This window comes from Lycorma delicatula, chromosome 5 (assembly GCF_047948215.1).
Source record: "Lycorma delicatula isolate Av1 chromosome 5, ASM4794821v1, whole genome shotgun sequence".
Lineage (NCBI taxonomy): Eukaryota > Metazoa > Arthropoda > Insecta > Hemiptera > Fulgoridae > Lycorma > Lycorma delicatula.
In genome coordinates, this window is record NC_134459.1 from 73,728,894 (window position 1) to 73,751,786 (window position 22,893).

The 22,893-nt window shown below is 29.2% G+C and overlaps 1 long non-coding RNA gene across 3 annotated transcripts in view; it reads right to left on the bottom strand.

Moving 5' to 3' along the window:
- Positions 1-22,893, bottom strand: part of LOC142324455 (uncharacterized) — a 196,396-nt gene that overhangs the window by 140,224 nt on the left and 33,279 nt on the right. Inside the window, exon 1 of one of the 3 annotated variants that reach the window (XR_012756294.1) lies at positions 13,033-13,199. The exons of the other annotated variants lie outside the window; for them this stretch is intronic. This is a non-coding gene — a long non-coding RNA (uncharacterized LOC142324455). Of the gene's footprint in view, positions 1-13,032; positions 13,200-22,893 lie in introns of those variants that run through there. 3 annotated transcript variants of the gene reach the window in all.

Here is a 22,893-nt window from a genome sequence, read left to right on the forward strand (position 1 = left end):
GTGGAATGAACAGTTAAAATAAAAATTTCTAGGTGATCGCCTTAAGAGAAAATGTAACTATGGTGACATCGACAAAGTTACATATGGATTGCAGGACACGTAATCTTAGTGTTGAGTTACTTTCAGCACCCCTACCAATTTTGTTGTATCGTATTTGCTCTGGACAAAAATTTTGCCGACCTCATATTTTTCAACTCGACTTTCTACACTGCCTACTAATAAGAATAGCAAGAGAAAATTCCAGAGAAACGTATTACCGTGAACACGTTTCCTACACCCTACAACTCTTTCAATAGTTATGTATGTGCTAAAAATTAATCAAAAAAAAATGCATTTCTTTGTTATGAATGGAAATAGATTTTTAATCACATGTCTTAAATTATATTTTCCCACCTTTCCTGTTACTTTGTCTTTCTTCTTATTTACATGTATCCTTTTCTCTTTGTCTACTACTATCCTTTATGCCGGTTTATTTGTTAACTTATAAATACAACTCGAATTTTGTAAAATTTTAATGCGGATTTTATTGCGGCTTTCTGTGTTAAACAGAATATTTGTCCGAAACATCATACTTCAAATACAATAATTATTAAATTTTTTAATTTGATAAATTTAATATTTCCTATTTTAATTAACTTCTTTGTGAGTTGTTTCTATAGGAAAATAAGTTTTCCCATTTTGAATAGTTTAGAGTGCTAAACTAATCAAAATGGATATTTCCGTTGAAATCTGAAAACCAAAATTTTTAACGATCCTTTATACTTCCTTTACTTCACTTCCTTCCTAACGAACTTTACTTTATTTTCTTAAGGTTTTGAATAAATATTTTCTAAAACATTATTACGTTAGGTTACTGTTTGTCAGGAAATTTGTATTTTTCTTATACGAGATGATACAACTAGATTTAAAATATTGGGTGTAAGTTATACTTTTTTTTTAAACAATTAGCTAATGATTAGAAATATATTAATTATTAAATAAAAGAATGCAGAAAATCATAAGATTCTGATAACGTAAAATAATTTGTAAATAGTGAATTCATCCGTAGTAATACAATAATTATAAAGTTATTAATTTTCTTCTCAATTTAAGTACGTGTAGTTATTTAAACTGTGGGAAAAATTTGATATCTTGTTCATGAAAACTTAAAGATTTAATTTATTTTTTATATAATTAATTTTTTAACAATATGCATTTTTAATTGTTTAAGAAGTCGGTTTTACTTTTTTCTTAATAATAATAAATCTTCAACTTCTTATAGGTTTCAAATTTATTAAATCATCTTCAAGTTTATTTTTTATTATTATTTTAATGGTTAATATGAATTAATTGTTATTACCTTGTTGAGATTCAAGACTAGTTTTACAATTTTAACACCTGTAAAAATTCTACACAATTTAAATATTAGAATTTTTGTAAAGGTGAAAATTAAATATGTTTTTAAATTAGGTGAATATATTTAATTAAATTTTTTATTGTATATTTAATTAAATTTTTGTTGAATATTTTTATTTTTCTAGGCAATTAATCGCACTATCTTTTAAAATGTTGTTTATGTAATTGCCAGTTCTTTCAAAGATATCTTCAATATGCTTATCTATATATTTATTCATATAAAACTTGTTTAATTTGTTACATCGTTCTTGTACCTTTTTGTTCAGTGTTTAGGTATTTTTAAAAATTATACTTTAAAGATCTGTGTTTTAATTCCTGTTTTATGAATTAGAAAGATTAATATTTTATTAATAATGTGAAATGTTCCGATAAGAGTAACATAAATATAATGATGTTCATTAATTCTAGGAGTCACATTTTAGAGAACTTATATTATGGTGTTCATTCATTATACAGTTATGATGAGTTAAGATATCAGTTCTTTAATGTTCATTATCAACGATTGTAAGATTGTATGATTATTCAAGAAACTGTTATTATTGTCGTCGTTGCTTTATCTCTATTCAAAACTGAGTTGTTAATGCTTTATTTCGCTTCATTATTAGTTATTTAAGTTTGTTATGGTTTCTTGCAATACCAGAACAATGTTTCAACGAACATTGCATTATCATATTAAAATAGTCTGATATTAAATAAATGTGACAAACATCTATACGTTCATTGTTACACTTTATTGTACTATTTCAAATCTAAAGTTTTTAATTTTGTCATCAAAAATATTCTGCGAATAGAAAATCTGTTCTGAGTATTATTAAAATTTTACAAATTTTAGCCCCCATTTATGGAATGGGATACAAAGTTGGCGGGAGTTTCACAAATACTCCCTACAAATCGCAGAACCTGGACAGAGTCCCTTGCTGCTGGATGATTCCTAGAATCGGGCGTGTTTAAGGGTTATTTTTTAATGACGGGTCTAAATTAGAAGTTTTCTGTTATTTTATATTATAAATTTTAAGGAAGGATTTAATTGCATTCCAATCCGTTGTTAACCAGCGTTCTCGAACCCATTTTATTGGCCGGGAGGCTAGGCTTTTGAAACCTGTCTTCCCGACGTGATGCCCCTTCAGACCGTCCACTGAAGTCCTTTCGGTGCTAACGCTTCACAGGCTAGCAGGAACACGCCACAACGGGGCACTAACTCTTTGGAGGGAGCAATGCGTCCCCTTCTCCCGAGGGAGTCGCAATTGCTGATTTAATTTAATTCCCCCTATTTATTGTTTTATTGAGTGCATTTTCTAAGTACTTGTCTAATTTTAATATTTAAATAGTTTTCTTGAATTTAGTTTTAGGTTACCGAAAATTTAATTACATCATCAAAAATAAGCCAACAAAAAACTATATCTAATCACTGTTATATTGATTCAGATAAATCAGTTCTAAAATAATTCCATTATTAAAACCAAATAAAATTGACACCTATTAAGAAAATACGTTATATGGATTGGATGTTCTATTCAAGAAATAGCGTCATTAAAAAGTATCTGACAAATACAGAAAATGGACAATTATTATAACTAATAAACCCTTTGTCTTTCCTTATAGTTCTATTACACATCTTTAAAGAAATTCTTGAAAATCTTGTTTGAGAAATGTGGAGATTCAATATAAAATTTATAATCTGCTTCAATTCAATACTTTAAACGATTAATGAATCTTTGAATCTTTTGATGAAGTGTTGAGCCGTAGTAAACTTTTTTAATAAATTTCATAAAAAATCAGATACATCTTTCGTATGAGAAGTGAATACAATGGACTATAAGACTGATTATTTCAAAAAGTGAATGATCAACATTTAAGTACCAAGTAACCAACAAATATTCAGTGATATATTAAATTTATATATACACAAGTATATAAAAGTACGTATAAAAAATATATATATATATATATATATATATATATTTAAGATTTATAATATTTGCAGAAAACTGATTATCATAATCAAATGATTTCTTAAAAATGATTAAGAAATCATTTGATAAATTAATTCAAATTGACAGCAAAAATATGCAAAAGGTTTCTTAATTTTTTTTTACCTTGAACTATATTTACAATCGGTTTTTAGATTAGAAACCATAAATAGATTTTATCGCAATAAACATGTTATAAAGTAGTTTCTCTTGAAAAACTTTAATTAATTTCGTTCTAGACATCAACAATAAATCGAAGGTAACATAACCATTGATAAAGTCCAACCAGCAATGAATTGGAAGTCATAAAAATGTCCAAGTACTACGAATAAAACCATAACGTTAAAAGACTCTGTGGTGGAGTGGTAGCGTCTCAGCCTTTCATCCGGAGGTCCTGGGTTCGAATCCCGGTCAGGCATGGAATTTTCCATATGCTAAAAATGTTCATTCTCATTCGCCAAAATGACTGAAGCAGTCGATATCCGTCATCTTCATGATATAATAAAAAATAAATAAAAAATAGAAATAGGAACAACTAGCATTAAAAACCGTTAATAATATAGTAAATATTAAATGATCATAAATATAAATACTTTGATTACGCCCAATTTAAGGAGAGAGGCGACATTCTGAGGATCACTATTAGGTTCTTAGGTCCAACAAAGTACCCGCTTTAATCATCTTATATCTTCATTGTTTAAGAGGTTACCAGCTAGACAATTTACGCGGACATTAAGTCTTATTTTGTACTTTCAGATCGATCGAATTCTCCTTGAATGCATTGTAACTAAATGTACTCGTTAATTTAGTTGTTTGTACGCCATGCCAGGCGCTGTTTCGTTAACCATGCTCCCTGTGTAATTCATCTAGCAAGTTTTTCTGGAAACGCAGAATAATAACTATGTTGCTGGTACTTGTCGTACCAGAGTTGGAGTCCATATATCCAAACTGGTTTTAGAATCACTTTCTACAAACGTAGCTTGTTCCATAGGTAGTTGGATTTTTTACCGAATAATCAGTATAGTTTTTAAATTTAATATCTAGCTTTTCCTTTTTTCTTTAATGTGAACCTAACAAGTTAGACAACGATCTTGGTAAATATCTAAATACCGTACATATTTAGCTCGCAGGATGTAACCTCCATCTAAAGGGATTCCTACGCAGTCACCTCTTCTCATCGCGAATGTCATTCGTGTCGATTTCTCTTAAATACCTTTTATTTCCATTTCATTATCAGCTAGAAGGTATTAAAACATAGTCGGGGCATAATCGAGTAGTGGTATTGTCTGTAGTTACAAACAATATCACTACTACCTTCCAGTTGGAAGGTCCCTCAGTGAAGATGGAGTAGAGGTGTTGAGGATAGGTCTCAACAGTGAGCCCTGAGGAACACCAGAAGAAGTGCTAAAGAATTTTGATATTTAATAATTTTAAGAATTATTTAATTTTAAGAATTTTTGATATTTTGTATTTAATCTTGGAGAAGCGTCCATCCAAGTACGCAGTATTAAATTAAAGGGTTGAGGTAATTTTATAGCATACCAGGCAGCCAGACCTTATCGAATGTGGAGAGGATGGTGGGAAAGATCCGGAGGACCAAGGAAGAGGCGGGTAGGCTCAGGGAGGCGGCATTACGAGCCTAAGGACTGAACCCGTCGCACGCCCGAAGAAGAGAAAGTAGCCATGCGATGCTCGATGGTGCTGAGTAATATTTATTTGTTCTTTTTTGTACTGAGATTCTTCTGATAATTTCATCATTTCTGTGTTTTTTGTATTGGATAATAATATTGTGTATTTCTTTTGATTGGACTTGTTAATATTTTTAATGGGAATGTAGGTTGGGTCTATAGGTTTTCTGTGTCTGGGCGAGGGTCAATGGAGCTGTTCAGATAAAATTGTTATTAGTGTGTCTATTGTGCTCAATGATAATGCTGTGCGTTCTTACTTTGTATTTCCTTGGTTAAAGAGCAGTTTGTTATATGATTATTTTTTTTGTAAATATCCATGTTTGGTTTCTGAGGACAAGGATCATTGAGACTATCCTGATAAATGTGTGATTTCTCTTCTATTGTAGTTGATGATAATATTGTTTATTCTTTTCTTTTTAATGTTTTGTATTACTTTGTGTACGGGGCTACAGTTTCTCATCGACACAGTGACGGAGACTACCGAGTTACTAAAGACTGGGGGCAACACCAGTGTGGCATAAAGGTGAGTATTTAATACTGGATGGTGTTTCGGTCTCTGGGAAAGATTGAATGTGCAGCCTGGTGAATTGTAAGAGTGGCGATGGTCCCGTGGTACATTGCGAGCGGTAACGGTGTATGCTTGGATGAGGGGCACCCTGACGTGAAGATTGTGTAGGAGTCTGCGTGTTGTTAAAAAAAAAATGGAAACAACACATGGCAACGTTTAGGGCCAGGAAGGCAGGTTATATGCCTAGGGTGATTTCAAGAGTGGGGTGTCAGGACTCCCCGATGATGGCATAGAGAAACCTCAAGGTATGAGTGGCTCGCGAAGCGAAGGATGTGCGAAATGTACATTTGGAGCTGGTAGAGTAGTGACGGGCAGGGTAGCTCCTCAGCGGAAGGGCATACCGGAAGAGGGAGTCGGTGTGTCTCGATGAAGCTGAGGAGGAGACCCCGATGGGAAAGCCCCAGAAAGGTGCTAGCTAGAATGGGCAGAGACTGCTGCCACGATACTCTGATGTGACTTTTTTCGTGAATTTTTTCTCCTTCAAGCAGTTGGTGACAAAACGAATAATCCTGTTTTTCTGTTCAATGATGGAGTGATTACCGTTGAAAACGAACTGATGGAAAGTTTCCTAATGAAATAAAAAAAAATAAAAAACTTATACATTGATAATATCGTCAATTTGAAAAAAATAATTTCAAAGAATAAGATACCTAACCGTTTTTTATCCTATGAATAACATTGGGTACATCAATGTAGTTTTTTTGTTATTTACAGCCAAAGCTTCACTTCCCTTCAAGAATTATCCTCAATCAGCAGCAAGGTAACATCACATTTCTTACAACCTTCAGAGCGGCGTAATAACAAAAATACTGAATAGAAAATTAAAAATAAAAACCAAGACCCAAACAACTGTCTTAATATCCAACCGTTTGTAAGGAGATTTCACCCAGTGAAGGTACATTTTTTAAAATTATTTCCCTACCTTAATAATTGTATACAAAAATATTTAAAAAAGCTTTAAATAATATTTTTTTTATTCTTGATCGTCATTAAAATTATTTATTTAAACAACCTGACTGACAAATTTTATATGTTTTTCAAGTTTCATGTATCTGATAATAAATATTTTATTTACCCTGTAGTAGATGTTTATTAAATAATCACGATCGCGGTCAGTTTTTTTAGTCATTTACGTGTACACCAGTAACCAGTAAAAAGGAAAATTTATTCTTTTTTTTTCATTAATATTTATTTTAAATATTGCGCAAGTTATATTTATTGAATGTTCTACATATATATTTAATTTTTACTAATCTATATTTAATTTTTACTATTTAAGTGAGAAAAACACAAATAATCTATGATTACAAAGGTGTGGCGCTCATGGTATATTTTTTAAAATGCTGTACATTCTAAGTTCAAAAGTAAAAATTCAGAATCAAAACCAAATCAATCGGAATATTTTATTAAAACCGATAAATGTTCAAAATCTGAATAGAAAGCTAAGTAAACTTTAGTGTATGTACACATAAAGAAATCGTTACTAGTACAATAATTTTATACACATATCGGATATGTTTTAAACTTTCTTCTCCAGTTTTTTGTCTTTTTATTATTTCAATTTATTAAACAAATTTTTTAGATTATATTTCTTACGCTAAATTTTTTATTGGTTGGCACGTGTTGTAATATTTTCAAATCATACTAGTAGCGTGACATTTTTTACACTATATTTATCCTGGGAAATGACAACGTTATTTGTAGTTGTTTTATTTTCGACCGATGACCTCTTTCATAAAAAGAAAGTTGAACAATGCTAGTTTTATATTTTGTTATACAATAAAGAAAAGAAGAAAGAAAAAATTACTTTTACCTGTCAAGAACAATATACAAGAGGTACTGTATGACAACGCATTGGTTAATGCAAAATTCAGTACCTTGCAGGAAGAGAGAAGTAAAATAGGAAAGGTACAACGAGTGAGAGGGTACTGGGTTTGAGGGGGTGGTACGAGTGAGACAGAAAGTTGCGGTAGAAATCTTGGGGTGTTCCTTGAGGCGCTCAGGTGGGGCCCTATGAAATATTGCTGAGGGTGTCTGCGATAGCTTACATTGCACATAGGGGGAAATCTATAATCGAATTTCTAAACCCGCCAACAACTTGCCCGCACTCTCCTCGCTTTAAGTTCCACATCGAATTTTTGATCTAGCACGTTACAAGCATCACTTCATTTCAAATGAAATATACTGTCTGGCACAGGGTTCTGTTTATATATATATATATTTCATGTTTCTCATCGAATTCACTCAGCACATATTATCTTTCATATTATTTTATAAATCACTTTCTAAATAGAATAACAATTTCATTTTCTTAAAGAGAAAAAACAATGATTGCTTTGTTATTTACGTTTCGTAAAACATCAATTAATTTCAGTGGTTTTGCATGTACACATAATAGCCTAATTTTTAATTCAAAAACAAACTGGAATAAAATCTGAAAATTTTTATTGTAATGAAAATATCTTTAATAAAATTTTGTGATATGTTATGCTAAGGTTTTTTTTTTAATGTAACTTTTATGTTAACAAAATATATATAGTTTAATGAGCAACTTTAAGAAATCTTATGAAAAACTTTTCAAGTTTTTCAAGTTGTGTACGCCTCTAGGGTCTATTCTGCTATGAATAATACATATTTTTCTTTTGAAAAGTAAATCTAATTGAATAAGTCACTTTTTATACAGAAATAAAAATAATATATATATATATACATATATATATATATTTAATTAATTTTCCTAGATAAATTAATTCAATATTTTAATTTAAAGTAATATCAATCATAAAAGTTATAAACTTTGTAGAATAATTATATCATTCCAATTAATTTTCAAGAAATTTTTGTTTATCTTACAGTTATTCTATTAGCTGCCTAAGTAAATTATGTTATAGATTTTAAGAGAGAAGATTACAAAAAAACAAAAAGGCTGATTGAAAATATAACTAAAATCCATTATTGGATTTTTTAATTTACATACGTAAATCATTAACCTCCTTCACATGCAGTCCTCTATCCCTCATTTCTTCTTAAGACTTCCATTACAGCTCTCCTCCAGACCTTCCTTACGAAAATGAGGAATGAATTCCAGACAATTATAACTTAATGCATTGATTATGTTTTATTTGACTATCTGTAATGTGTTATAACAATACACAAATATTTAAAATGTATTTAAATATTAGAAAATAGTTAACGATAGATTTTCTAACAGTAATCTTAAAAAAACTTACTGTAATTTCAACCGAAATAGATAAGACAAAAGAAGATTAACACCGTTGCTAACTTGTAAATTTTTTTTTTTTAGTGAAAAAGTCTTAGTGACGGAATTAATAATGAGAATTATAATGCTTCGTATACACAGTGTATTAATTTTTAATCTTCAGTAAAAATACTTGCTACTTCATAGCTCGAGAACAGATACTGTAATAGAAATATTCATCAGAACATCATTGTTACCTAGAATAACAATTGGTAAAATTTGAATAATAATAATAATAATACATTTTTCTGAAAAGGAAGCAAATTTTATCAGTTATGGATTAATATTTATTTCCGATTATCACACTTTGAAAATCTATTTACAATTATGAATGCTTTTCTACTTGGTTCAGATGGTTATGGCAAATTCTAGTCTGACAATAATCTACGGGGAATAGAAAAATTAACATATAATGATAGAGTTCCGTATTATTATATTAAGAAATTTACAAATATTGTGACTCAATTAGTCAAATTTCAGTCTGTTATTAACGTCATAAATTGTTGAAATTAGATTTTCATAAATTTTTTATATTTTATGAATTCTGGATATTAAAAAAAAATCATGATGACACAAAATAAACCCTACCTTACTGCCATAATTTTGATTTCTGATTGTGAAAACATCATGAAATTGCTCCGTCTTAAAATTAGGGTTTTGCTACCATAAATTCGTCTATATAATAAAACCGAAATATCAATATTTGTACGATTTTTTAATTTTTTTTACAAAAAAATTACTATGTAAAATTAATTTAGGAACGAAAATTTATTTATAATAATATTTTTTTTTATCTGTTAATATTTATAATCGGTATCTCACTGTGGACCATACGTAAATTTTATTAATAATAATCACGTGAAGAGAGATCCTCGACAAAACCCCTTCTCATTAAAGCATACAAAGTTTCAACACCTCATATATTGAAAAAGGTATTGTATAAGCGGTCCAAATTAAGTTCAGTACTTAACACAGCACTAGAAACAAATCACAGGTAGAAAAAAATAAAAATAAAAACAATGTCATCAATACCAATATATGAAAATATCAATAAATAAAAGTATTAAAAATAAAACAAATATTCGTCTGTAATATAAATTGCGGTAATTTGTAGTCTATCAAAGTGAAGTTTGATAATATGCAGTGGACAGTCTCACTCTGTGTTCCCAATCCTATGTTCCTTTGGTTACATCTGCCAGGTCCAGCATTTGAAAAAATTTTAGTCGCCTAATGTCATCACTGTTGTCCAGTAGATTTACTGCCAAAAAATTTAAATGTTTATCTAACTTCTGTTTGTACCGCGAGCTAAATTTTTGGATCTCTTCGTAAACAGAGGGTAATCCTATATAATCATGAATTTCTTTATCCCAAACAAACCACGCCGCCTTTGTTATGGTCCAAACGAATTTATTTTGGAATCTTTGGATTAATTTAACATTACTATTACCCGTCGTACCCCAGAGCTCTGCATTCCATATATATATATATATATATATTGTATGTATATATATATATATATATATATTGTATGTATATATATATATATATATATATTGTATGTATATATATATATATATATATATATATATATAAACACAGTTTGGCTAATGTTTGTTTTACAGCTCAAAATGTAAAACATAATGTTATGATTTCAGCTAAATTTTATTACAAAACTAAAAGGCAAGCTTGATAAATAAATTGTGTGAAAGAAATTTACCCAATTTTGTGAGTTCACAAATTAAGACCTAGTTTTGATCTTCCGATGGATGTTTTGTGCTTGCAATACCATGACTAGCAAATCAAATACCTTTGGCTGATTTTTACTTAAATTTGTAATATATATTTACTTTCCTCAAATCTAAAGCTGATGTTTTGATAAAAACTTTTTTCTTGATTTGTAAGTTACAGGTATTTACTTAAATACTCTTTCTTTTACTAAAAATTAAATGATTTTGAACGTATTTTATTAAACCCGTGAATAAGTCTCGTATTTTCCTGATGTGTTTTGAATCATAAATATTGTACGACCATAATGGCGTTTTGCATGATCAGCGGTACGAGTCTTGGCAGTAGCGGTTGTCTTAGTGGTACTTGTGGTTCGGTTAAGATGGTAGGAGGAAAGATCAGCAAGGATAAAATAAGATGAAGAAGGGTAGAATGGGAAAGACAGCGCGCGAGATATCTGGGATGAGTTTCTGGAAGGGAATAGTGGTTGTAGGTTTCTCCAGTAGCGGCAGCTAGGATTAATGGCAGCATTAGAGAAGCTCACTCGTTTCTAACCTCTATGCACCAACTGCCTGCCGAGTGCTTTTTAAAAGGCTTCGTCCATCATGGCTTTCTTCCTTATTCCCCCTAATTCACTCCACCCCTCTTACCGTCTCAATACCCCAAAAACATTACAACTCTAAATTATACAAATGTGAAAATATATATACATATAAAGATAGATAGTAAGAAGTTGTGTGAGGCTCTAGATTTATCCGAATGTGGAAAATTAAGTTGTTTTAGATTCAACTTTATTACCTAAATAATAATGCTGTAAAATTCCGGCAGTATAGAAGTTGTATTTGCAGTAGAAATATTAATATATAATTTATAAACATAAACCATGAATAAGGAATATAAGTAAGATATAAGTATTTGTGTGTAAAATGCATTCAACTCAGTAAAAAAAAAGACTCGATTTTTTTTTGCACGAATAAATTTTTTTTTTTTTTTGTAACTATTCTAATCATTATAAATTGCTAGAACGTATTTCTTTATCAATTATAATATGCGTATTAGGAAACCATAAACTGATTTACTTTTTGAATAGCTGAAAAATATTATTTAATCACTTTCGTGTAAAAATAATTTTTTTTGTGGGATTTTGTTTTATTTTTTAAATCTAAATATAATTAAAAGAAGAGACAGACTTATAGGCCACATACTAAGGCATCCTGGAATAGTCGCTTTAATATTGGAAGGACAGGTAGAAGGAAACAATTGTGTAGGCAGGCCACGTTTGGAATATGTAAAACAAATTGTTAGGGAAGTAGGATGTAGGGGGTATACTGAAATGAAACGACTAGCACTAGATAGGGAATCTTAGACAGCTGCATCAAACCAGTCAAATGACTGAAGACAAAAAAAAATCTAAATAATATTTTTTCTGTCTTATGGTTAAGTCAAGCTTTTTTGTTACGGAAGAATCACAGAATTAAAACACAACAGAATCAATTATTTTCTATGATTTAGAAAAAACTTGTATATCATAGCTATGTATACTGTATAAATATATATAACGAGCTATAATTCTTCCTCAGATTTTTTCCTAGTTATTTCCAGTATTTATCTTATTAATTTAATAAAAACGAATCATGCCAATTTGGTTTTTAATGTGCTAGAAATCTCATTATAGAACTTGTAGGAAATCAATAGGTCTGGTTTTCTAAAGGTGAAAAGAGAAGTATTTGCATTTGGCAAATTTGAGGTAATTATGGAAACAACAGCGTGTTTTATAATTCAAAAATTTCAAGGACAGTTCGGTAATGTCAGTGTAAAAACACGAATTGCAAAATAAAGTTTTAAACATATCTCCTAATCCTAATAGATAAATTGAATTTTTTTTTAAAACGTTTTCTCTTTTTATTTCATAATCTTCAGTACTAAACAAATTAATTTAATTAAAAATAATCAACCTAATCAAAATGCGTCTTCTAAATATTTTCTAGAAAATTTATTAGACAATAAAGTAGTGTAATAATTATATTCTTACAATATTAAACCACGTTCTAAAGGTTATATTACTGTTTGGTAAGTGATATGATTTAATTTCACAATTATTTTATTAAAATGACGATTTGAGGGAGATTTTTTTTGTATCATAATTTGTTGGTAGCGTGTTTTTTTACCATAAAGTGGTAGCGTCTCAACCTTTCATCTCGGGGTTCCAGGTTCGAATCCTGCTTCTGATTATTCATACGCTACAAAGTTCTATTTTCGTATTCTTATATACAAGCTTATCTGTAAGCTTTTGTAGTGATGTATTAATTTATAAAAAAAATAAATAATTAAGTTTTATATATTAATTATTTCTAATATATGAATCATTATTTGGCCTGTATTGTAGGTGTTTTAAAGAAAAATTTGCTCTCCAAAGATAGAACTTACCTTGATAAGATTTTATGATTACCTAAGTGTGTACTTCTATTTCTAATTACACTGAGAAAATAAGTTGATTGTAGCATTTAAATTGTGAAGCTTCCTTTTATAATTCTGATCATAATCACATAACTATGACATCATTAATCTACTGATTTCTTTTGATTTGTTTTTAATTACACCTATAACATAATAAAGAAAATTAATTTTTTGAACTGGTTATATATTTATCTTCATAAAACGTAAATTGAAAAAAAGAAACAACAAAATTTCTTCTATTAACCATTGATTTTAGTATATAATTTGGCTTTTAATTTTTAAAAGGTTGTTTCAAAAGTAATTTATTCGTAACTTTTAGTTTGACATTTCTTTTATATTATTGGCAATGTAACTTTATTTTAACTACTGAATGTTAGTACATTAATAAACATGTTCACAAAAAAAAACATAACTGGTATTGTGAATATTCATTATCATATATATCTTTTCATAAACCTTCATGATGAAGAGGTAGTAGCATTTCTACCTTGCATTCTTAACGTTTAGGGTTTAAGTTTTGATCAGCGTAGACATTTTCATACGCTACAAAGTTAATTTCTTCATTTCAAATCCAATGGGTTTATTTATCATCCCCAAAAAAGCGAAATATTATTAAATACCTTTAGTTTTATATGTTAACAGAAGAATAAATAATTAGAATGAAATAGTAGGTTTTGTCCCTAATAGTTTTACTTATTACTAGAATGTAAGTATTCAATAATAATTGATATAAAAACAAAAATATGATGTAGCTGGTTGGTACCGATTAAACATTTTCAAGATAAATCACTTCGAATGAATTTTTTGGTTAATATAGATAAGGAATATGGTTAATGTAGAACAATTTTTTGTTCATAAATTAGAGGTTTTTCTTGTAAAAATTGTTAAAGAATTATATTTTTGTTTTTCGGAGGAAAAATCAAGTGCAAAATTCTAAAAGTTTTAAAAACTTTTATTTTTTTTTAGATTAAAACAAAATTTTTCAATTATTAGTTGTGAAATTTTCGAAACAGAGCATGTATTTTATAAAAAAAGAATATGTAGGTTTTGTAAACTGCTGTTACTAAATTTTTTTGTTTCTTTTAAGTCAATAAGTAATAATTATTAAATTATTAAACTGTTTGTAAAACCAAATATCGAAATTGTAAGTTTGATTTATTTATTGTGTAATTTTAAATATTATTGTTTTTTTTAACGAATATGTGTATCGTTCATACGTTTAATTTTAATTGTAATTATTAGAAGGTTAATAATTTATAAATAATAAATTAATAATTTTGTACAGTTTCACTGTTTGTCAGATAGAATACAGTTAGCTCATGTTAATTCCAGAAATCTTACTCGTCCGGGTTAAATTGAATGGGTGAAATCACAGGGGGAGCACATTTTATAAACGGCCGGTTGCATTCGCATTTTGAAATGGAATCCTGTCACACTTCTCTCTTCCCTCTCCTATCTCCTACAGCGTGTTTCTATCCGTACCATGACCCGGTGACAAAAGAGCAACGATATGCAAATGTCGCTATCAAGCGCATCATGTGGGATTAATCCGCTGCGTGATAAACAGTCCCGGGTAACAGAAACAACAGTGAAAAAACGAATATAGTAGAGTATACTTTTTTTTTATTTGAGGTGTTTAGGGAGGAAAATTACAAATAAAAAAAAAATAATAATAATACCGTTTTCTTTTTATGAAATACTAAACTGAAAGGAGTACGAAATGTTAACGTCACTTAACATCACCGTTGTAAGTGAAATCGACGTACTTAAGATAAGAGTTTAATCACCCTTACTAGCAAAATTCATTACAACTATTACTTCTGCAACTGACAGGTTTCATATGAAAGGGAAAAAATCAATAATTCCTTGAGTAAATATGCCCATATACTTTTACTGAACCTCTTGTTTATAAACTTAGTAAACGCATTCAAGAATTGCACAAAACATATAAACACAAACACACGCACGCACACACACACAAACACACACACACACATATATATATATATATATATATATATATACACGATTATGTAAAACAAATGAATCATGGGTTTTTTTATTTCAAACATTTAAGTAGCATCGACTTCTACATCATTAAGTTAATAACAGTACAACATTGCACAATTTACTGTTTCCTGTTTCTTAAATTTTGTTTGCCAATTTCGGGATGTTACCATTACTAAAATTATCGTATACCAGAACCAGTGTATGAATGGAGTTCATGATCTTACAATTCATTAATTTCTTTTAAGAGTAAATATCTACCAATACATGTAGTAAAGATATTAATACGTCTATAGTACTAAGTTGTAAATATAAAAGGAAATTACAAAGTATTGGTTGCTGAAGTTTTCCCTTAATGTTTTTCTAAAAATGACCATGTTGCAAATATACATATCATATAACAAATCTATAACATTTTTATTTTCTCATATTATCTGAGCTGAATAAATTTATTAAATTCAATAAAATTACTATAACTTCATCAAAAGCGATACTATCTTCTTAGTCTTCTTTTAACTTCTTCATTTTTACTTCCTTGTACGAAGTAAAGAAAGTATTGTAATCGCAAAATATTTCGGTTCTCAGATTTCAACCGAAATATCCATTTTGACCATCCCTGAATCCATTTGGATTAGTTTCAGCGTGACGTCTGTACGTACTTATTACGTACGTATGTATCTCGCATAAATAAAAAATAATTAATCATAGAATGTTGAAATTCTGTATTTAGGACTGTTGTAATATCTAGTTGTGCACCTCCCCTTTTGATAGCAATTGACTTGACCAAAAATGTCCAAAAAAGCCCAATATCCAAAACATTTGGATTTTTAACTTTTCTTAACAGTAGTAATAAGCCCTTGAGAGCTTTTCAACGATGTATCATAAGTGGTAGTTATTTTCACTGGTTTCAGAGTTATACCAAAATAAAATTTTAATTAATATTTTAATTTTTTTCTTTTTAGTTTAAATATATTGATTTACTAACAGTTATTAACCTATAATTGTAAAAAAAGTTTACAATAAATAATAATTCAATAATAAAAAAATCAGAAATTATTAGTGAAATAAAATTTTATGTACTTGTCTGTATTTATTTAATATGCGTGCTAGGAAGTTATGTGGTGTCCACATCAGATTTTTTATGTTATATTTTAAAAACTAATACAGATAAAGATATTAGATAACCCAGATCTTGCAATATCTGCACTAAACATAAATCTGGACCCTTTCTTCGAACAAAACCTAATATCTTACATGTTAAGAGATTTATTTATTCGTAAACAAAGTATAAATATTAATTACAATTAATTATTTTAATTATAACTAATATTCATTTGGAAGAAACATTATGTTTATGAATGAAAAAATAAGTTTAATACATGATAATTTATTATAAAATAGATATTTTATAAAAATTGTTTTACCTGAATCACTTTGGTTCTAGCTTCCAAACCCACTGGGTTGGTCTAGCGGTAAACGCGTCTTCACAAATCAGCTGATTTTGATGTCGAGAGTTTCAGCGTTCAAGTTCTAGTAAAGGCAGTTTTACTTTTATACGGATTTGAATTCTAGATCGTGGATACCGGTGTTCGTTGGTGGTTGGGTTTCAATTAACCACACATCTCAGAAATGGTTTTGACCAGATACTGTACAAGACAGCACTTCACTTACATTCATACATCATAGTCATTAATCCTCTGAACTAATGCCTGATACCTGAACGGTAATTTCCGGAGGCTAAACAGGAAAAAAGGTTCTAGCTTTCAGCAAATTATCATTATTAGGATTGATATATCATTAAAGATAGTTAGTTTATCAAGCATTTATTGAACGGATATATAAGAAGATGATTTCGTGTGCATTGAGACAATATTTAACATTTAATTCATTAGTTATAATTCTTGTTTTGGGTAATAAACTAACTTCTACGTTTTCCACCCAGTTTATTGATGTGTATATAAAAAATGTACATTCATTCTCCGATTCATTAGGAAATACCTCAATTGTTTAAAGATTGTTATTTGACGTATGAGTCTGTCAGTGTGCATTATAAATATTAATTAAGCATAATTAGATACCAAAAAATTAAAAATTTCCGTCCACTCGTTTTCAAATTCTAATTTTATTTATTGCACAAAGTTTAGATGACATAAATGAATGTACATAATTCACATGGAAATTGTGCCTATGTATCTAGACTTAGAGTTATAGAACCCTCTCAGAGAATTTCCATACTTCTCATTCTTCAGAACTTAAAGAAAATTCAATTTCAACCCCTCCCCCCCCCCCCAACAATAACTAACTGTGCGACTAAAATTAATACCGCTCATTTCTTCAAAAAATCGGTAAAAGAAATCGTATTGAGTTAACATGAGAAATGTGTTACACAATGATCTTTGTGCAGTGTACAGAGATACTGTGACAGCGCAGCTATAGTTTGGAAAGGAATTATACACTTTTTTGCTTGTGTACAGTTGCATCATGAACTGGTAAGAAAAATGCAGGGATGAAAAATGCCTATGCATTAAGTCAGCCTTGGATTTCAGGGATCACTTGTCCCCTGAAGTCCAAGGCTGAAGATTAAACTCTACGAACTTCAGCTGGTGTATGCTATCAGGATTAACTACAAACGTCTTCAATTCTGTATCAAAATTTGGAACTGTTTAACAGTTCCACGGAATCGCATATCTTTGTAAATTGAGCAACTTTTATTGTATACAGCATTGTGAATCACCACAACGTTTGGATACGCGAGATCAGAAATATCCGCTTAAATAAAGAACATATGTGAGACTAAATCTTACTGGTTAGTTTTAATAAATATATAAAAGTATAAATTTATGTTAAAAAGTTTACTTTATAACAGTTTTTATTTGTTATTTCTATATATCTTAAACATAAAAATAAAAACTGAATATCATATTAAGAATTACTATAATAAACAATATATTATGAAAAAATTATTTAAATCAGTTCAGTAGGTTCTCTTATGTTAAATTATAGAATATAAAATACAGTTAAAATCAAAGTCAGTATAGAAACATTTTTCGATTTGTTACTTGAAAACAATGGTTAGAATAATCATATTATTCATACAATTTTACAGGATCGTAAATTTAAAGCTAAACAATTCGAAAACCTGTCAAATTGCTTTAAATTAATCCTAACTTATTGTTTTGAAGAAATAAGCACAATTAAATCTATTACATTTTTTTTTTTTTTTTTTTTTTTTTTTAATTTTAAAACCAATTAATTACCGCAAAATTCCAATTGTTTATAATTTTATTTCCAGACATTAAAATCACTTTTTTGTCATTCTTCTATCTAAATATAATTACTATCGATTTCTTAATTATTTTTTTTTTGTTAGTGCTGGAATTTTTTTAAGTACATTTATGTTTTATTATTTAATTCATATATATATATATATATATATATATATGTAAATTTTTCATTTTAAGGTATTAGAATCGTTTTTAGACGAGAAGCATAAAATATAACCTCTAGGTCTCTTCATATAATTACAAAATATTTCTTAAATAAATATTCTTTTTTAGACTTAGCAATCAAAAAATTAAATCGTTGTAGGCTAATCAGACAAAAAATCAAACTTTGGAGAAAGATTTTGTATAGATCTCCCTCTCGATCTCACTCTCTCTCTCTCTCTCCCTCACGCTCACTGTGTGCGCATGCGTTTGTTTATGTGTGTGTAAAAAGTGTTTATTTGATAATTGATAATATTTTTGTTTTATTAGAAACTAGTGACATGTGGGTTATAAAGGTCATGAAGACAATAAAAAACATCTGACAAATGAGCTCCAGGTTTAGGCTGCACATGTTCAGTCTTTTGACAAAATTTTCCAAACCATACTGACATAATTGCTGGGAAATGTTGGCAATGTGTCAAATTTCTCATTTGAGGTCCGAAATTTTTTGTGGTTTATTTATGTACATTTTTTTATTTGGGGTTATCTTAAGAATAAAGTCCAACGGTGTCACGTGATCTTGGCAAACTAATTTTTTTTTCAATAAATGCGTGGTTTCATTGGCAGTATAGCATGTTGCACCGTCTTGCTGAAACTACTAATCTTCCACATTCATATCATTAATTTTAGTCCATAGGAAGTTTGAAATCATCTCACTATATCGAACTCCATTGATGGTTACGCATCTCCAGTTTCATTTTCAAATAATTAAGTTCCAATCAATCCCCCAGCCCAAAATCCGCTCCAAACCGTGACCTGTCGAAAATTCGTAGGAAGTTCAATCTTTTTTGGATTTTCTGATCCCCAAATTCGTTAGTTTTGTTGCTTGACTAAGCCGGTAAGAATAAAATGTGTCTCATTGCTAAAAATAATTTTTTTTTCTCGAAAATTTGATATCAACACTCTATAGCTATTTTTACAATTTCTACGCGTTGTTCAAATGTGTACTTTTCCATAAATTGACCTCAATTTTTACTGATAACAGCATACAAAAATCTCTACTCTAATTTTATCGCGAAAAAAATGGCGGAAAATGAAAAATATCAGTTAATACTGGAACAGTAATATTGTGTAAATACAATTTTTTAATACCTCCAAATAATATAACCATTTTTTAAACGGACTTAGGAAAATACTTTTTTCATTTTTGAAATAAAGTATCACAACTGTCAAAAACCTTAATTTATTCTTGAAAATTCTGTTGAAATTTTATAAATGTATCTTCCATCAATCGAAAAACAAACATTATATTTACTAAAGTAAATAAAACAAAAATAATGAGAACAGCAATGAATTAGGACAAACACATGATATATTCTCGTAGTTTCTTTCATTATTTGCTCATTTTTTCTTGGTTAATTGAAATTCTTTTGTAACAACGTAGTTTTTCAATATGTAATAGATTAAATCTTTCTATATAGATATTTCACACTTTACCGGTTTTTATTATTCATTATTACTAGATACTTAGTTGGTGTTAAGCACTGGTGACAGAGTTGGGTGTCTCTTAGGTTAACGTATAGTTTAATAGAGTATTTATGTGAAGTGCTTGGGAATGTTGTATAAGGGTGGTGGAATACTGAATAAAGTGATATGAAGTGAATTGAAGTGAAGCGGCCCTGGCTTATCTATAGTGAATGTTACTGCTTGCTCCACGGTGCAATTACAAAGCTAACTCGAGCTGTTCCAGCAACTAACTCGAGTGACGCATACATTATCTGAGTTGATCTGACTTAGTCAAAGGACCGGACCTGCTACGGAAACGGGGCGGTCTGGACTCCGGAAACCGGCCATTCTACCAGTACTTCCGTTCTAAACCCCCTTTAACCAATCCCCTCGTTCTGAGATCCGACCCCAGATAAATAACATTAGTAGACCGTTACTAACCCGGCCACCAAACCCTTCCTGTCTCGACAACCACTATCCTATACTATTCTCTAGGCTTGCAGTCTAAAATACTTTTCCTACGGGAACCAATAAAAGGAAACGTAGAAGCACGATTTAAATGTTTACTTAAAATTATTATACAATTCTTTACAAGAATCCCTATGGCGTTTTCCTTTTTTTAAAGAAAAAACACATTTTAGATTCCACTAGGGAGAAAGGACGGAGCCTGGTTTAAAGTAGTAGAATAAAAGTAAAGATAAATGAAAATTTACTATTCTAAAAGCGTTATATTATGGAATAATTTTAACATATTATAAAAGGTATACTAAAACAGATTTATTTTAACTAAGTCGATGTAAAAACAGAAAATAATCAAATATTTTATTGAAAAATAAAATTGGTATATACTTTATTTATTTACGTTGATCGTCTAGTCTTAACAAAGGATTTCTAGTGCATTATTAAGTAAAACATTAATGTAAAATTTTATGGAATGTAATCTGGAATTTAACTAGTATTTAATTGCTATTAATTAATATACAAGAAGTAGTCAAATACCTAATTACACACAGCAAACATTATTTAATTTACTGCGACATGTTAATTAAATTAGAAATGTAATGTCTCCAGACAGAAGATGTTTACTTGCACATTGAAAAAGAAAATTAAAAAACGTATTTATTTTATAATTTATACGAAGCAGGTAAAATAACTTACTGAAAAGTAACTTTAATACAAAATTAAAAACAAAAATTACTTCTAAATTAACATGTAGTAGACCATTTCTGTATTTTATTGTTGCATATCCTGAGTTTTTGATTGTCGTATCTTTTAAGTAACAACAATAATAAGTGATGAATAATAATAATAATAATAATAATATAGAGTACAAAGTACAGCAATACGTACCGCAAAGCGCAGTAACGAAACAATGTGGATTATTGATCACTGCCAAGATTAAATACATCCACAATGCATCTTTTTTGGTATTTTAGATATTGTAAATAACCAAATTAACTATTGTAATATTCGTTACCTGCCTGCAACTGGAATAAAGAATGTAAATTCCTTAGTTTCTTATTTTAATTTTGTAAAAAACGAGGAAGATCAAAAAATGTTTCAGAAAGAAAAACTAACCAAAAATATTAAAAAAAGTGATCTAAAAAGTTCTAAAAAAAAAATTTAATAGATTTTTAAACGTTTTTATTAAACTTGGTTTGATTTGTCGTTCAAGTTAATACTTTTTTTAAAAAATCATTACCGCTGACCACCATATCGAAATCATTGAAAAGTAAAAGGCTTTTATTTATTTATTATTTCAATAAAAACTCATTTAAAGAACGTAAAATGAATCGTGTATACTTTTTTCCTTTCGATTTGGCTTCTAAGGATCACGTTTACATAGCTCAAACTTCTTTCTTTACCAAAAACTCTTCATCCTTTCACTTACCTTTCTTTTCATCTCATCACTCCATTTAACAGTTTTTTTTTCTTCTGCTCTTCTGGAAATTCAGATTCATTTATCCTTTTTCTGGTGGTTTGTTTGTTCAGAATTCTGTTTTGTGATTTATTGAGCATCTTCAAATCCTTTCTTCCTTTCTAAATCCTAAACCCTTTCTTGTGTTTTCTGTTTTTATTTTTTTCGAAAAATTGAAATATTTGTTTGGTTAATCCGACTTTATTCATTCTGAGCAGATATCCGTAAATTTTAATCTTCTTTTCTTCATTTAGCTTCTATTTTCTTTTTATTTTTTATAATTTTCCTGTCTTTATTTATTTATAAATATTTTTTTTTATATTTAGATTGTGTACTTTTCTTAAAATTGTTTTTCAACTTTTTTTTTTGTTAACTCTCTGGGCAAATATAGAGCTTCAGGAAGTATTACTGTCTTGTAATGTCTCAAGTCTCCATTTCTGGAAAGAGATTTCTTGTTTTGTATATTTTTTTTTTTTTGTCTTCAGTCATTTGACTGGTTTGACCAGCTCTCCAAGATTCCCTATCTAGTGCTAGTCGTTTCATTTCAGCATACCCTCTACATCCTACATCCCTAAAAATTTGTTTTACATATTCCAAACGTGGCCTGCCTACACAATTTTTTCCTTCTACCTGTCCTTCCAATATTAAAGCGACTATTCCAGGATGCCTTAGTATGTGGCCTATAAGTCTGTCTCTTCTTTTAACTATGTTTTTCCATATGCTTCTTTCTTCATCTATTTGCCGCAATACCTCTTCATTTGTCACTTTATCCACGTAGCTGATTTTTACCATTCTCTTGTAGCACCAATTTTGAAAAGGTTCTAATAATTTCTTCTCAGGTACTCCGATCGTCCAAGTTTCACTTCAGTATAAACCTACACTCCAAACATATACATTAAAAAATATGTATCTGTTAAAAATCAGATGGGTGGATATATATATATATATATGTGGATATATATATATATTGTATAT